Source organism: Elaeis guineensis, chromosome 8 (genome assembly GCF_000442705.2).
Source record: "Elaeis guineensis isolate ETL-2024a chromosome 8, EG11, whole genome shotgun sequence".
NCBI lineage: Eukaryota > Viridiplantae > Streptophyta > Magnoliopsida > Arecales > Arecaceae > Elaeis > Elaeis guineensis.
Genome location: NC_026000.2, coordinates 41,169,697 through 41,188,146, shown reverse-complemented (window position 1 = coordinate 41,188,146; position 18,450 = coordinate 41,169,697). Strand labels below are relative to the sequence as shown.

At 35.6% G+C, this 18,450-nt stretch overlaps 1 pseudogene; it reads left to right on the top strand.

Annotated features, from left to right (window-relative positions):
* LOC105035854 (SAC3 family protein B-like) overlaps positions 1 to 18,450 on the top strand; it is a 242,094-nt pseudogene that overhangs the window by 182,223 nt on the left and 41,421 nt on the right.

The following is an 18,450-nucleotide window of genomic DNA, read 5'->3' as shown; positions in this document are numbered from 1 at the left end:
CTGAAAGGAGAACTTGGCCAACCCATTGACTAAAGCAATCAGTTCTAAGGGGTTCGATGATCTCAAATGAAAGATAGATATTTGATACCTATTTGATTGACTTTAGTCCAAGTGGGAGTTGTTGAAAAGTATATCCTAAAGTCAATCATCTAGGTTGTAGATGATTGTACTCCATACATGTATATGAATTATAAAATTGATAAATATTATTTGGTAGATTCATCATAAGGAATATATCTTCCTAAATAGAACTTATATATTATGATGAAGTTCTTAGAGCTACTTTCAAAATGATAAAAAAAAATTTATCATGTGGTTCTTAAATCTTACTCGCGATCAAATGGTATAATTATTACAAGAATGATAATTATATCGAGTATAGGTCATTGTATGCCATATTAGTTGGTTATCCTCTTAACCAAGGTGTGTGGTGATATAGGTATGGTATATGGGTGAAATGTAGGAGTATGTTTCACTAAGTGTGATCAAATCTGAAGTACTGTACTGTCAAGGGTTGCTCTGATGGGATATAGGTATAAGTGCCTCTCTGACCTAAGGCTACCTCGGTGACTTACAAGCAACTCGCTGTGCTTTGGTGCTTGACTATCCAAATTTTTAATTCAATGACTAAAGATTTTTGGGTGCAGTCAAGTACTTGTGAAATCTGAGTGCAGTCAAGATGGAATTGATCGCTCTAAGTAAAATTAGAGATGATACATCACTGTATTTTAATTCAGTAAAATTTTGGCCAAAGTAGTCCTAGCGAGGAATCACAAGATTTTTGAGGTTGAGACATAATGTGGACCACTCATCCTGAGTTGATAATTTAATTTTAAGTCATCCTTAAGCATTCAAAGTCAAAGGGATGAATTATACTGTAACTATTCGCCTATCCGGACATCAGGTCAAAGGGATTAATTTTAAGTCATCCACATAGATTTTAGAGTACTGCTGGGCATACATTCGGCCTATCCGGACATCCGATCTCATTGCTAGATGGTTATATCGATTGGTACAGAAATTATTTTTGTGCTACCGACTTAGGTTCAAACCTATGAGATCACACATATAGAATATTGTTGGAAAATATGTCCCAAAGCCAATCATTAGACAATTATGCTCATCTTGTAAACCATATATAAATTTTCATTAATAAAATTATTTGATATTTTTATTACAAATTGACCATCTTTGAACTCTTGTGTTATAATAAAGTCCTTAGGACTACATATATTAATCGATAAAAGAGAATTTATCGTTAAGTCCTTAAAATTATTCGCGACCAAATGATACGCTATTACTAGGAAGATAGCGATATCAAGTATAGGTTGTTGTATGCCATATGAGTTGGTTATCTTCTTAACAAAGAGTATGGAGACACTATTATGGTATGCAAATGGAATGTAGAAGTACATTCGTATCGAACATGATCATGTGCTGAGCACTTTGCTGTCAAGAGTAGCTTGTGAAGGGTATGGGTATAAGTGTCTCTCTGATCTGAGACCACCATGGTGACTTATAAGCAACTCACTGTACTTTAGTACCAGACTATCTGAATTTCTAACTTAGTGATAGAAGGATACTAGATGCAGTCAAATACTTATCATCGGTGTGTGAGTCAAGATGGAATTGACCTCTCTGAATTGGTAGGAGATATGCATCAGTGTATTTCAATTTAGCAAAACTTTGGCCAGGATAATCTATGAGATGGATTTGAAAAGTTGAAATACAATATGGTCAACTTAATTAGGGTTGACAGTTAAACCTTAAGTCACTTTGAGCATTTGGATCAAAGGGATGAATTATACGGTAACCATATACCAGTAGATTCTAGAAGGTTGCTTTGCAATACTTCGATCCATCCAGTCATCATTGCTAAATAGTTATATCGATTGGTATAGAAAGTTATTCTTATACTATCAGTTTAGGTTCGAACCTATGGGGCACACGCATTAGAAGATTTGATCAGATCTGATGGCTGAAGAGTCTAGTTGGATTGTGACTCTGGTGAAGGGTCCTACTTGGACTAAGACTTTGGGGGAGAGTCCCACTAGGACCGAGACTCTATCATTTATGGAAAATTAATTAGTAATTAGATTACTAATTGACTCAATTTGATTGAGTAAAGAGCTTTGGAATAAGTCTAATTGAATTAGATTCAGTTCGACTCAGATTGGGATTGATATAATCAAACCCGATTACAAAAAAAATTTGATCCTGATTCGATTAGGGTTTGGACTCGACTAATTCCTAATTGGATTAGGAATTTGATGAGATATTTAAATTTTTAATTAGATTAGATTCATTTATGTTAGTGGTTTCAATCCAAATTTGATTTGGATTAGAATTGAATTAGAAATGAAGAGTCCAAGTCAGACTAGGACTTATCCTTATCTTTTGCGCCACATCTGGATCCATGCCAATTTTTCCATGCCTAATTAGATTTGGGTTGTAATTTTTGGCATCATGAGAGAGGATCCAATAAGGGTGGTCGGCTATAGCTGATGAGTCATAATATTATCTCTTGCATAATTCGAATGCGATCTGAATTAGAGATAAGATGCAGAGTAAGAAAGAAATTTTTCATATATGGTATATTATTGGAGTTATATTATTTTTTTTTTATTTTTTTTTGAGAAATATTTTAGTGTGTGAGACTCTAGATTTCTTCTCCATATCTTAATAATTTTTTTTAAATTTTTGGGGATGCCAAAAAGGGGTTTTGGCATTGATTCATGGCATCCTTTCTTGGAAAGTCATAATTCCTAGTCTATAAAAAGGGGACCCCTCTCTTAGACATCCCATGATCAATATTTTTGTAGATTTTTTATTTTTAGAGCCTCTTCCTCTCTTTCTCCTCCACATTTCTATCACTTTAGAGTATCCAAAGTGCTTGTAGAAGAAAGAAGAGATCAGCTGTCGAAGTTGTTCGCAGACTAGCATCTCCGAGCCCCTGATTTGCGCCAGTCTTTGTGTAGATTTTTCTATAGAGGCCAGATGACTTTGTGTGGCTGCAAGTGACCTGAGGAATATCTTCTATTATCATTGGATTAGAGGAGATCAAGATCAAAATTTATTTGATAAAAATCTTTAACTTATTTTGATTCCTACGGTAGATTTAATAATTAGATCTAGAATTTCAGCATCGATGAGATCGATGTGATTTTTATTTTCAGATCTAAAGCATATATTTTTTATATCAAAGATTTTGATGTGATAGTATAAGATTAGATCTTATATATGTGATTAAGATTAAATTATTTAATCTATTATTTTCACTACATAAAAGTTTTTAATTACATGTACTGCATTACCGTAAATTTTCTTCAACTGGTATCAGAGCCAGGTTGTTTTGATATGAATTAATATGACTTTAGATCTAATTTTTTGTTATTAGATCTGATTATTTATGATTTAGATTAGATATAAATTAGTTTATTTTCAAATCTGATTATTATTTTTATTTAGATTAGATATTTTAAGTACAAAGTACTCGGATTGGGTAATCATCAGGCCGTCCGATCATAGGAGCAAGAAGAATTTCATGACCCTCTCCTCTCATTCAATAGAGTGCTCTTCATAGCGTGTAGCGGTGCCATTGTGAAGTCCCATGAAAAAGAAAGTGAAAAGAAAAAATTTACTTTCTTACAAAATCCTAGATCTTGAAAAACCTAGGTGTTGTTGTATGTGATGCAAGTTATGAAAATAGTTAGTTACATCTAATTTTATTTAATCAAAATTATTTTGATCTAAAATCATAAAAAATTTAGATTTGATTTAAAAAATTTTATGACTTGATGTAAAAAGTTTACATAAAAAATTATTTTTGAAACCTTAACCATGTTGATGCAAAACTTAATCAAGAATTAAGTATCAAGCTGATTGGATCTAGAATTATGATTTAGATCTAATGACATTGCATAAAACATGGGGCATGGGTTAGCTCAAATCAGGTCCTTCTCTTTAATTGAGTTAGACCTAAAGTTAGAATCAAAAAATTGATTGATCATGTAGAGAAATTAATTAAGTCTAACTAAATATTGAATTAGATAAATCAGGATTTTTCTAGTACAATAGTTGTAGATAGTCAAGTCCATGTCTTTGATTAGATCAAGTGGACCTTGATTGTGGCTCCGTGGTTGAATCCAAACCATTAGGTTGGTCAAATCAAAACTAGTTAATCAATTGGTGTCTAAGTAAGTTTGGTATTTCAATCGATGATTTTTAATTGGGAGCGGCTTACCTGACCATTTCGATGGTGTTTAAGGCAAGCTTAGCAGACCCTCCCACCGATCTCACTTATCTGATCAATTTGGTGAACTAGATTTTAATTAGATCGCTAATTGATTTGAGTTAGTCTATGCCATTAAGGTTGATCAGTGTGACTGATCTAGGTGCCAGTTCAATCAGCATGACCTAACCCGATTCAGTGATTTGGTGAAGTCAGTAGGAGGATTATGGTCTACTGATTGATCTTTTCTTCTCTTCTCTCTTCTCTAAATTGATTAAATTTTTTAAATTAATATGTCCTTAAAATGAGCTGGTTATGATGATAACTAGATCATAGCCTCCCATTAAGGTGAATGATAATGGGTCTATTATTTCTGATTGACATTGCAGATGCCATCCGTCTAATATTCTCTCTAAATGATAGAATTATCATTCATCATATGATGACTCTGATGAACTATCTGATGATGGTTGGGTTGATCGAGCCATCCTCAGGCCTGATCACTCATTAGATAGAATCACTGAGTAGGTTCATGTTAATGGTTTGACCTAATCGAAACTTTTAGTGGAGGTCCATCACCTACTTAAATAAAATCTGGGGCTAAATTAAATGCTAGAAGTTGTTTGGAGAAATAATTGATTGAGAACCTACCTATAGGTGCATATAGATTGACCAAGCCATCCTCGGACCTATATGTAGTCTGTGTGGATTCTAGTACCCACTAAAAAATTAAGGTAATTCCTCAAATTGAAGATAGAGGCTACCAATTCGTATAAAATAGTGAGTGGACATTTAGACTAAAGACCAAATCTTTAGGATTAATAAATTCATATACTAGTTAGGCTTTGTTCTTTCTTTCTGTGTGCAGATATGGCCTCAAACTTGTCACTTCGATCACTGTTGGATAGTGAGAAGCTTACCGTATCGAATTTTGATAATTGATATCGAAAATTAAAGATTGTCTTAGAACACGAGCAGATCCTTTATGTGATAATAGATCTGGCACCTGAGGAGCTTGCTCCTAACATCCGAGAAGCAGTCTAAGATACTTATTTAAAGTGGCTCAATGATCGCACCATGGTTCATTGTATCATACGGGCCTCCATGAACGACGAGTTCAACCAAAAGTTTGAAGAAGCTCAGTCAGAGAAAATACTTCAAGTGTTGAGTGATTCCTTTGATACTCCTGACAATGTTAAGCGGCACAAGACTAGTTGCACCATTTTCAATGCTCGAATGAGGAAGGATGCATCTGTTACCGATCATGTATTGTACATGATCGAGCAGATTGAAAAATTGAGCAAACTTGGCTTCCCTTTACATGAACAGCTGGGGAAAGATGCGATTTTGAACTCTCTTTCCAAGTCCTACCTACCGCTTTTTAGTCATTTCAGAATGACGAAGCCTGTAGTCAGCTACCACGGTCTGTTGGGGTTGCAACAGACTTTTGAGAAAGATCACCAGCTCTACAAGGAGATAGTGAATCTAGTGGGAAGATCTTCTTCGGGTAGTCATCGTCCCTTTAAGAAAGAAAAAAAGAAGAAGAATAAGAAGGTGCTTGGTGCTAGGAGTCAGTACCAGAAATCCAAGTTCAAGGTTGATCAAAGTCAGACAGAGTGCTTCTTTTGCAAGAAGCAGGGTCACTGGAAGAGGAATTGTCCTCAGTATATCGCTTCTCTTGATCCGAACAGGCCAAAGAAGAAGAAGCAATCAGTTACTGGATAAAGTACTTATGTGATAACACCTTGTAACTTCTCTCTTATAGATACAATGACCTGAGTATTGGATACTGAAAGTCCTATTCATATTTGTAATTTGTTGCAAGGTCTTCAAGTCACTAAGAGATTTGGAGAAGGTGAGAGATTCCTGAATGTTGGAGATGGAAGATCAGTTTCAGTTCTAGCTTTAGGAATCATCAAGCTTGTATTCGAGTCTCAGAATATTATTCTTAATGAGTGTCATTACTATCCTAGTTTTCTTTTAAATATTATTTCTGTAAGCTTTTGGCCAATTCAAATTATGAAATATCAATAAAAAAATTTTTGTGATATCATTTTGAATGGTGTTACAATTTTACGTGGACAGTTGAACAATGGTATCTATATTATATCTAGGCCTAATGTAATGTATATTTCAAATAAATACCCTAGAATAGATGATGTCACAGATGCCTACTTTTGGCATTGTAGGCTAGGTCATATCAACAAAAACATGATGAATAGGTTGGCTCAAGAAGAAATTCTTGATAAACACGATTATGAATCGTTACCTATATGTGAGTCTTGTTTGCTTGAAAAGATGATCAAGTCACATTTTACTGAAAAAGGTGAATGAGCCAGTGATGTACTGAATTTGATACATACCGATGTATGTGGACCCATGAGCACATATATCAGAGGAGGGTATAGCTACTTCATCACATTCACAGACAACCTATCTAGATATGGATACGTCTACTTGATGAAATACAAGTCCGAATCATTTGAAATGTTTAAACAATTTCATAATGAAGTAGAGAAACAAACTAAAAAAAATATTAAAATTCTTCGATCTGATCAAGGAGATGAATATCTTTCAGTAAATTTCTGACATATCTAGGAGAGAATGGGATTCTCTCCTAATGGACCCCTCCAGGGACACCACAGCATAATGGCATCTCAAAAAGGAGGAATTGAACCTTATTGGACATGGTTCAGTCCATGATGGAGTTTGCAACTCTACCAATCTCTTTTTGAGGATATGTACTTGAAATAGCCTGTCTTGTGCTCAATAACATTTCGAGCAAGTCAGTTAGTAAGACACCATATAATATATGGTCAAGACATAGGCCGAACCTCTCTTACTTTAAGGTCTGGAGGTGTCCAGCTTATGTTAAACGTTTACAAACTAACAAGCTCAGTCTTAAGTCTGATAAGTGTAATTTCGTAGAGTACCCTAAGAAAATGAGGAGATATTACTTTTACCTGCCTGTTGAACAAAAGATGTTTGTCAGCAGTAAGGCATATTTTTTGAAAAAAAAATCCTTAGTGAAGGAATAAGTGCCTTTAAAATCGAGCTTGACGAAGTTCGATAGGTAGAAGAACCGACATCAACGATTGAATCTGAATCGGATTTGATGAGATCAAACTTGGAGCCCAATAAACAAACATCCTTAAGACGATCCGATAGAGTACCGCATCAATCGAACAGATACTTAGGTTTCTTGGTTCGAAATGGAGATCCTGTCGAACTCGATGAGAATGATGAGGATCCGATCATCTACATGGGTGCCATACAGAGATTCGACTCTGATAAATGGCTTGAAGTCATGACATCTGAAATAGAGTCCATGAAAGTCAATGATGTATGGACATTAGTTGACCCACTTGAAGGGGTAAAGCCCATAGGGTGTAAGTGGGTCTTCAAGAGGAAGAGAGGTGCAGACAGGAAGGTGGAGACCTATAAAGCCTGTTTGGTTGCCAAGAGTTATCGTCAGTATTATGGTATTGACTGTGACGAGATATTTTCTCCTGTGACAATGCTCAAATCCATTCGGATCATGCTTGCGATAGTAGCATATTTGGACTATGAAGTCTAGCAAATGGATGTGAAGACAGCTTTCCTAAATGAAGAGCTGAACGAAGAGGCATATATGATACAACCTGAAGGGTTCATATCCACAGATGAGTCCAAGGTGTGTAAGCTTCAGAGATCAATTTATGGATTGAAGCAAGCATCTCAGTGTTGGAACATACGTTTTGATAAGGTAATCAAAATGTATGGCTTCAGTAGGAATGGAGAGAAACTCTGTATATATAAGTGGATAAATGGTTCGATAATTATATTTCTTGTGTTGTATGTGGATGACATCCTCTTAATTGAGAATGATGTCCTTGTATTACAGAGAATAAAAGTATGGCTATCATCACAATTCTCCATGAAGGATCTGGGAGAAGCAGCCTACATCCTATGGATGAAGATCTATAGGGATAGATCTAAGAGACTGCTCGGGCTCTCCCAATCCACGTACATGGATACTATGCTGAAATGGTTCAGCATGAAGAATCCAAGAAAGGCTATCTTCTGATAGGCCAAAAAATTTCTCTTTCGAAAGAAGATTGTCCGATAACTCCTCAAGAGAGAGAGCGTATGAGTAGAGTTTCATATGCTTCGACAGTGGATTCTATTATATATGCCATGACATGTACGAGATCAGACGTGGCATACTCATTGGAGATAATGAGTAGACACCAGTTTGATCTAAGAGAAAATCACTGAAAGGTCGTAAAGACCATTCTTAAGTATTTAAGAAATACTAAGGATCAGTGGCTTGTGTATGGTGAAACTGACTTGAAACTTGTGGAGTTCACTGACTCCAGCTTTTAGTCAGACTATGATGATAGTAAGAGTGTGTTGAGTTATATTTTTATCCTAAATGGTGGAGCAATCTACTGAAAAAATTTCAAGCAGAATACTGTGGCAGACTCTATTTACGAAGTAGAATATATCGCGACATCCAATGCTGCGAAGGAAGCTGTATGGTTGCGAAAGTTTATCGATGAGCTCGGAGTGACACCCTCCACTAATGGCCCTGTTTGTTATACTGTGATAATACTAGAGCCATTGTTCAAGCCAAGGAGTCGAGATCCCATCAACACACCAAACATATTCTGCACCGTTATTATCTTATCCAGAAGATCGTGGATCGAGGTGACATCAATCTTCAGAAGATCGATGGAAGAAAGAATCTAGCCAACCTATTTACTAAAACTCTCAGAATCAAAGAGTTTGATGGCCACAAATCGAATATGGGTATACGATACTGTATCGATTGGCTTTAGTCCAAGTGGGAGTTATTAAGAAATGTATCCCAAAGCTAATCATTAGACGATTGTGCTCATCTTGTAAACTGTATATGAATTTTTATTAATAAAAATTATTTAATATTTTTATTATAAATTGATCATCTTTGAACTCCTGTGTTGTAATGAAATTCTTAGGACTATATATATTAATCGACAAAGGAGGATTTATTGTTAAGTCCTTAAAATTATACGTGACCAAATGATACGCTATTATTAGGATGATAGCGATATCAAGTGTAGGTTATTGTGTGCTATATGAGTTTGTTGTCTTCTTAACCAAAGAGTGTAGAGACACTGTTATGGTATGTAGATGGAATGTAGGAGTACATTCACATCGAATGTGATCATGTGCCAAGCACTCCACTGTCGAGAGTAGCTTATGAAGGGTATGAGTATAAGTGTCTCTCCGATCTGAGACCACTACGGTAACTTATAAGTAACTCACTGTACTTTAGTATCAGACTATCTGAGTTTCTAACTTAGTAACGAAAGGATACTAGATACAGTCAAGTACTTATCAAGTCGGTGTTTGAGCCATGATGGAATTGACCCCTCTAAATTGATAGGAGATATGCATCAGTATATTTTAATTTAGCAAAACTTGGCCAGGGTAATCTATGAGATGGATTTGAAAGGTTGAAATACAATATGATCGACTTAATTAGGGTTGACAATTAAATTCTAAGTCACCTTGAGCATTTGGTCAAAGGGATGAATTATATAGTAACCATACGCCAGTAGGTTCTAGAAGGCTGCTTTGCAACACTTCGACCCATCCAGTCGTCGGGTCATCATTGCTAAGTGGTTACATCGATTGGTATAGAAAGTTATTCCTATGCTACCGACTTAGATTCGAACCTATGGGGTCACATGTATTAGAAAATTTGATCAAATCTGATGGCTGAAGAGTCCAATTAGATTGTGACTCTGGTAAAGAGTCCTACTTGGACTACGACTCTGTGGGAGAGTCCCACTGGGATTGAGACTCCATCATTTATGAAGAATTAATTAGTAATTAAATTACTAATTGACTCAATTTGATTAAGTAAAAAGCTTTGGAACAAGTCTAATTGAATTAGATTTAGTTCAACTTAGATTGGGATTGATATGATCAAACCCGATTATAAGAGAAATTTGATCCTGATTCGATCAGGGTTTGGACTGGCTAATTTCTAATTGGGTTAGGAATTTAATGAGATATTTAGATTTTTAATTGAATTAGGTTCATTTCTATCAATTATTTCAATCCAAATTTGATTTGGATTAGAATTGAATTAGAAATAAAGAGTCCAAGTCAGACTAGGACTCTATCATTATCTTTTGCGCCACATCTGGATCCATATCAATTTCTCCACACCTAATTGAATTTGGATTGTGATTTTTGGCATTATGAGAGAGGATCCAATATGGGTGGTTGGCTATAGCTGATAAGTCATAATATTATCTCTTGCATAATTCGAATGCGATCTGAATTAGAGATAAGATGCAGACTAGGAAAGAGATTTTTCGTATATGATATATTATTGAAGTCATATTATTTTTTTTATTTTTCTTAAGAATACTTTAGCATGTGAAACTTCAAACTTTTTTCTTCATATTTTAATAATTTTTTTAGAATTTTTAAGGATACCAAAAAGAGTTTTGGCATTGATTCATGGCATCCTTTCTTGGAAAGTCCTAATTTCTAGTCTATAAAAAGGGGACCTCTCTCTTGGACATCCCATGATTAATTTTCTTGCTGATTTTTTATTTTCAGAGCCTCTTCTCCTCCTCCTCTCTTTCTTCTCTAGATCTCCTATCACTTTAGAGTGTCCAAGGTATTTGTAGAAGAAGAAAGAGATCAGCTGTCGAAGTTGTTCGTAGACTAGCATCTCCGAGCTCCTGATCTGCGTCAGTCTTCGCGTAAATTTTTTTATAGAGGCCAGATGACTTCGTGTGGCTGCGAGTGACTTGAAGAATACCCTCTCTAACCTTTGGATTAGAGGAGATTAAGATCAAAATTTATTTGGTAATAATCTCTAACTTATTTTGATTCCTATGATAGATCTAATAGTTAGATCTAAAATTTCAGCATCGATAAGATCGATATGATTTTTATTTTCAGATCTAAAGCACATATTTTTTATATCAAAGATTTTGATGTAGCAGTATAAGATTAGATCTTATATATGTATTAGAATTAAATTATTTAATCTATTATTTTTGTTGTATTAAATTTTTTAATTGCATGTATTGTACTACCATAAATTTTCTTCAAGTATCTATCTGATCAAATGGCTAATCGTCGATTATAAATCGTTGAAGAAATTAATTATCAATATGATTGATGATTAAGTCTGTGCAAAGATTGCAATAAATTATTTACTAATGATTAATAAATTAAAAATATAATTAATTAATAATTTAATTGTTATTGGTTCAATTTGATTGAGCAGTAAGGATTGGATCAGATCTAATTGAATTAGATTCAATTAGGTTTGCTTTGGATTGATTGGATGCATCCCTAATAGATAATAGGACTTGTTCCAATTGATCTTAGGGATACAAATTAAATTTTGAATTGAATAAGATTCATTTTAATTTGATTTAGGTTTGATTGGATCAAATCCTACTGGATAATAGATTTGATTGGATCAAACCCTATTAATCAATAGCTTCCCCGATATCCATTAAGATGAAAAGAATTATCCCTCGATTGATGTGATTTTTAATCTAACTAATTTTCTATTTGAATTGGAGCCTAATTGGTTTTCTAATTGGACTAAGACCTAATTAGTTGTTTGTTATAACTAATTTCTAAGTTAGTTAGGATTGGATCCAAGAATTAGTTAGAATTGGAACAAGATTCATGAGTCCTATTTGGAATAGGATTTGACCAACTCATATCCACCCATTGCTATATATTCTTCACGCTCCACATCCTTTCACGGTGAATAACCCATGCCCACAAGAAGTGTCGTGCCCCACTTGCTTCTTCCATGAGAAAATAGGCATCCCCCTTCTCTTATTGTCGCCTAAAAGGAGGGGCCGTCCAAGAGTTGGACGCCTCAAATCTCACACACCTCAGCCACCAATCTCTCACCTCTTTGGAAGGGGTCTTCAAGGGCTTTTGCTTGCTGGTTCTTAGGTGTCAAAGAGAGCTCCTCTTGCTGATTTTATAGCAGAAAATTGAAGAAAAAATGTTCTTCCCAACGAAAGCAAGAGAAGAAGAAGATAGGTCTTCTTTCTTGTGCACAACTTTAGAGAAAAAGGCATTATTCTCTCATATTTTTTTTATTTTTTTCTTATATAAAAATCAGACTGAATCTAATTTTTAACATAAAAATTTAGAAAAAAAATATTAAAAAAATCTAGTTGGATGTTTGGGTCTTCTTAGTGCTTTTAATCAAGGAGAAAAAGGAAGAAAAAAAGAGAAGAACGGTTCTTCTCTTGAATCTTTCTTTTTGATTTTTTTAGAGTATAGAAATTTATATTATTTTTTACATAAGAAATTAGATTTGATTTGATTTTCATTATGAAAAATCAGAGAAGAAAAGTTCTTCTTAAAGGCCTGAAAGGAAGAGAGAAAGGTTCTCTCTTGTGCGTGGGAGAATTAAGAAGAAAGGATTCTTCTCTTGATCTCTATCGTAAAGATTTGATGCGTGGATCCAAAAAGAAAAAGAGAGAATCTCTTTGTTCTTTATTTTCTTTATATTTTTCTTAGATCAGCCAACAGCATAGTGTCTTCGTGAGCTATCACTCTCGAGAAGATCGATTAGTATAAAGGCTTCGTGTGGATATCTGTAAAGGTCGGACGCATGTGCGGCTGCTGAGCATCATGAAAAATCAACTATCATAGATTTTAGATATGGTGTTCTGCTATCTGCACTCAGATACGGAGTTTTGAACTCAATTTATAATTTAGATATGATCTAATTTGATATAGATATGACTATGTTTGTTGAATTTTAGATTTCAGAATTACATACATGCATATTAATTTATATCATAGATCTTCTATGATAATTTTATATTTGATCTATATATATTATAATTAAATTATTTAATTTATATATATTTTATTATAAAATTTTAAAAATATATATATATAATTATTATTATTATTATTATTATTATTTTTATTTTTATTTTTATTTTTATTTTTCAATGTCCTCAGCACTGACAGAGATGCACGTGGGGAAGAACTTTGGCTCGGAGCGAGGAGATTGCCTTGGTTAGGTGAGCAGGGGCAAGGGGTCCGACCGCCAGTGGATTCAGAGTCATCGAGGTGCTTGCCAAGATCCTGACGCCATGCTCTTCAGCCCTCATGGCGGCGGTGGATGCTGATGTGCGGGATATTCTTTCCACGAGCGCAGCTGATCTTACCGAGGTTGTTCCGACCTTACTATGGAAGCTCCAGTTGGCTCTGACAGCCCAGAGAACCTTGACGGCGATGGAGGTGCCGAGACAGACGGCGAGATGAGGAGGAATCTCGTGGTTGGCGGTCGGGAGTGATGGCAATGGCGTCGATCCCATTTTCCCCAATAGAGGAATCTATCTTGGTGCGGATCTCGATGGGTTTGGTGAGACTGGGCAGTGAGAGGACGATGGAATCAATGCTCCATCCTTCCAAACTATTTATTGTTTGGTGTGGAACTATCTCTCCATGGATGTTAGTTGATGCAAGATGTGGATGGTGACCCACCGATTGAACTCTCCAGAGCCTTGTTTCTGTGGATTCCGCACGGCACTGGAGCTACGCATGAGGCCCCATGCAGATGATCTCGGTGCTCCATCTTAATTTGGGTGCTCACTGACCTGCAATCTTTTTCAGAGAAAATAAAATAAAAAAGCAAGCTTAAAGACCCCTTACCAAGAAATTGCTGGAACGGCCGAAGTCAATGGTGCATCAGATCGTCGGAGATGGGACTATCATATGCCAACTGTCATCGGATAGACTGTTGATTTTAGATTGTGATGTTTAGGAAGCAGTAATTGGCCAACCACAAGTTAGCCGGCAGGACTGAAAAAATACAAGAATAATCTTGAGTTATGAAAACTTGAGGGACTTCAACAGTCTCCTCTTTTGCTGGATTCCAATTGCCATAATTCTGGATACTACGATATTCTTTCCTATTTGGAGCCTCCAAAAATTTAATTTTTAGATTCAAAAATTAAAAAATTTTGTAATCTCATTTTTATTTGAGCATTACGATCTCCTTCCCTGTTTGAGCCTGCTCAAGAGATTTAAAAATAAAAATAAAGATAATTTAAAGATGAAGATTTTCGTCTTCTTCATTTTATTGATTTTCCCATCTTCATTGCAAGTAGGTGATGGACATTGCCCATAGAGGTCTGGGTTGACATAGGTGCAGAGCAAGATGCATCTCTTGCTGCATGTCATTGTTCCACCACATCATTTGAATCATAGTAGTCCAGATATATACTCGCTGGACCAGTGCATTGAACTAATCCGCATTTATCTTCACGATCAACAGAAATGATGGTGTGGTGGTGATGGTGATGTGGGGGCCTCGCTACAGCAAAGCTCCATATTTTTGAAAGAGACATCGTTGGAACGCCATGAAGAAACCTTGCATGGTGCCATCTCTTGTTCACTTGGCTTCCTGAAAAACGGGCCTGAGCTCGCCATGTGGAGGGGCCGGTTGTTGCAATGCTGGTGCATGGCTTTCTCCGATATTAATGGCAGTTCGAGGGGCAACAGATCCCTCGATTGTTTGACGGTGATTTTTATTGTGGCATGATGTAAAAGTAGGCCCTTCCTCTATCTATTGTTGCTTGATTCAATCGAGGTCAGAGAGAGGTGACTAAGCCTCGTGCAGGAATGCTGACACTGGAGTGACCTGCAAAATAAGTATATATTGGAGGTTTTCGCTCCGACGAGGATCTTCCACTGCTCAAGTTAGATTCAGAGAACAAAGAGAGCAGCAACGAATTCTCTAAGAGGAATTGCTTAACTTACCTGGATCCTTGGGGCTTTGGTTATTTAAAGAAGATGAAGGCTGAGAAAATGGGCAACTCTGAAAATCTTGGGCCATTAATTGTGCCGTTGCGGTATTATAGCCCTCATTTGCTCCGTGGAGTGAGGAGGCCTGGCAATATATTGAATGGGGATTTGAATATCCTCAAAGATCGTGATTCACCCGTTGGCCTTCTTAAATAGATGAGTGGTGTCACCTCATGGTACATGAAATCCACCTATTAATTGCATGGGCCATCAATCAGGAGCTGAGAGTATGGAGAGACTTTAGCCTTCATATGCCCCCACATAGGGGTATTTATTATTTTTGGCCTTTTGTGCATGGTGTGGGTGGTTGCCATGGCATGAAGATGACTAAGTATAGAAAGATAGCTCAGTTCAACACATAGCTCAGGATAGCTCAGCTCATATTAGGATAGCTCATATCAGCATAAATAGCTCTTCACAGCAAGTATATGACTCAGCATACCTCTTTGCAGTAAACATATGGCTCAGCATGCTTCCAATCTATATTTAGATATGAATATGAGGCATCTATGATACCATCGTAAAAGTTTCTGTTGTTTCTTTATTTTTATATTTTTTTATCTTGATGGATCATATCTTTCGAAAATGTTTTTCAGGCCTAACATATCCCCTCCTAGATTGGGCAGTCAAAGGATCCAATAAACTGTGATAAGTTCCCACCTCAATAGAGAAATTGCCAAGTTGTGTCTTATTTCAATGCACATGATAGTTGAACTCTATCTCCACCGAAGCCTTCTTTTCGTAATGGAACCAAAAGGGCTAGATCTCCTTTGCCCTCTGCTGATGATTTGGCAACAACTTCTCCAAAATCTGATTCTGAAAGGTATTTTCTACCGTTCTGCTTACCTTGGCTTTCTTCAGGAAAACAATTGCAGTGTATATCTCATGCCTTCGACGAGTTCTGAAGCAAATTTTAATGCAGGGAAATGCAAGCGAAGGTGAAGCGGTTGGCTCGCTTCAATGTTGAACTAAGCCAACCAATTCAGAACCTACATGATCTAGTCAAGCGCAAACCTTCAAGAAATAAAGAGAAACAATCTTCTTTGGACAAATGCAATGCAGATAAGCATATTGAATTATCATGTGATTTATCTAGCGGTGAGGATTGGTTTGATATGAAGGCCAGAATCATCTCAAGTTGTGGTTGGGCTTTGTCCAGATATGTGTCCAGGTATGTCCAAGGTTTTTGATATCATAATCATAGTTTATTTATAGCTGTACTTATTAGATGGTCACCGTTTGTCCTTTTTCGCCAACTCTCGAGGAGCATTAATAAGCCGGGTATTTATAGCACCAATAAGCTGGATTGATATTATGATTCAGAATCTGAATGGAAGGAGCACGAAAGAAAAAGGACAGCTGGATAGGTTGAGCGCCTGGATGGAGAAAGAAACCAAACTACCAAATTTCTTACTGTCAAAAAGGTATTTGATAAGCAATCTTCATCTCATTCCACCTGATAGAATTTGTTCTGAAATTACCTTTCATCACCTATAGCAGGAAGCATGATTGAATTTCTTATCTGATTCATGCAGTATAATAGGACAGCTGAGCGAGAAGCTGATTTGATAAGGCCTATGCCGGTCTAGCAGAAGACTGTTGATTATCTTCTAAATTTGCTGGATCGACCATACATTGACAACCTTTTGAGTATCTACAACTTTTTGTGGGATAGAATGTGGGCGATAAGGATGGAGCTCAGAATGCAACATATTTTCAACCAACAGGCTATCATCATGTTTGGGCAGATGGTATCATTCAGTTCTAGTTTTATTTACCTTTTTCTGTATATTGCTGCCATCATGCAATAGAAGGTGAGCAGTTGCTGTTCCTTTTCTGACACTAGATTGTTAGAACAAATACTTAAAAACTCAGATGTGATTTAAGAAGGATAATGAAAATCTAAATACAATATGATGATAAAAATTAAAACTCATCAAATCGGAAGCATGCGAGGCACCGTCTTAAGGCATATTTCCATTCTTTGTATAGGAACCCCGGAAATACCACCTCAATATACGATCAGTATTCTCTCCCTGCGAGCACAACCATGGAGAAAGTTGATGAAAACTCTTTCAGCACCAAGAACAATAATCATAAAGAAAAAAATATAGAATGAAGAGAGGAAGAGAATTAGATAGGGATGTTGAAAATCAGATCTCAAGATGATCTTTTTATAGCCATCCAAAGTGACCATTTGTGACCGTTATTGTCACCCCCCCAAATCCGGGACATAGCATGGCCATGCCATCGAAGAATGGGATCCACGATAACACGAAGCCACATTCATTTTCTTAATTATAAAAATAAATGTATCATAAATAAAAAAAATAAAAAGATTTAATTCAAATTCTTAATTAAATCAAAATTGGTTCAGAGCATCTAAATCCAAAATCAAATACAAACCCATATCTCAAGATTCATAATTATTTACTATAAGTTCGTGATCATCAAATAACTAAACTTCAGCCACAAAATTTTCAAGCTTGCTTCACAGAGCCCCAAGCCTAAATTTTTTTTGCCGGTTCTAACCTTATTCCTCTGTACAAGAAAAAGAAAACAGAAAGAATATGAGCTACACTAGCCCAGTAAGTATAACTTGTGCTTCCTTACCGGATCAAGCATAAGTTTTTCATGATAATGCATTATTTAGAAAATAATAGATAATACAAAATAAAATATTTCATAGAACATATAATAAAATAAGTCATAAACCAATCATGCATGCATAAATCATGAACATTTCATAAACATGCTTCGTGAATCATTCTTGTTCTGTATTCATATCATATTTCAAAACATTGCTCACAGATATTCGTGCTAAGGTCACTATTATATTCAAGACAGGGTCATATTTCTTAATCGACAGAATTCTTGTTTTATGTGCCAACTTTATATCTGCTGACAGGGCCATATTTCATGTAGATGCTAGCTCCAGATGTTGACCTTCCCGAAGGGATTCGTTCATAGCCATCTGAGAGCTTTTGAAATCTTTTTTTTTAAATATATATATACATAGATAGAAAAATAATAAAATTTATGCTTCATAATCATGCTATTTTTATAAGACATATTTATGAAATCAATGCTCATAATAAAATATACTTTTCACATCACATATGCTGATATTTATTTTATAAAAAATATGATTCATCAATAAAAATTGTGCATAAAAATCATGGAGATTTAAAAATAAATAAGGAGCGTAAGATCCACTTACCTCATTCATTTTAGATCTTCAGACTTCATTAGAAGAATAAGCTAATCCTATTTAAAATATCAAATCATCATCAATTTCTATTCGATAAATATAATAAGATTAAATCATAAGAAAAGAGGACTGTTGATCGGATGTGTCGGACCATCTA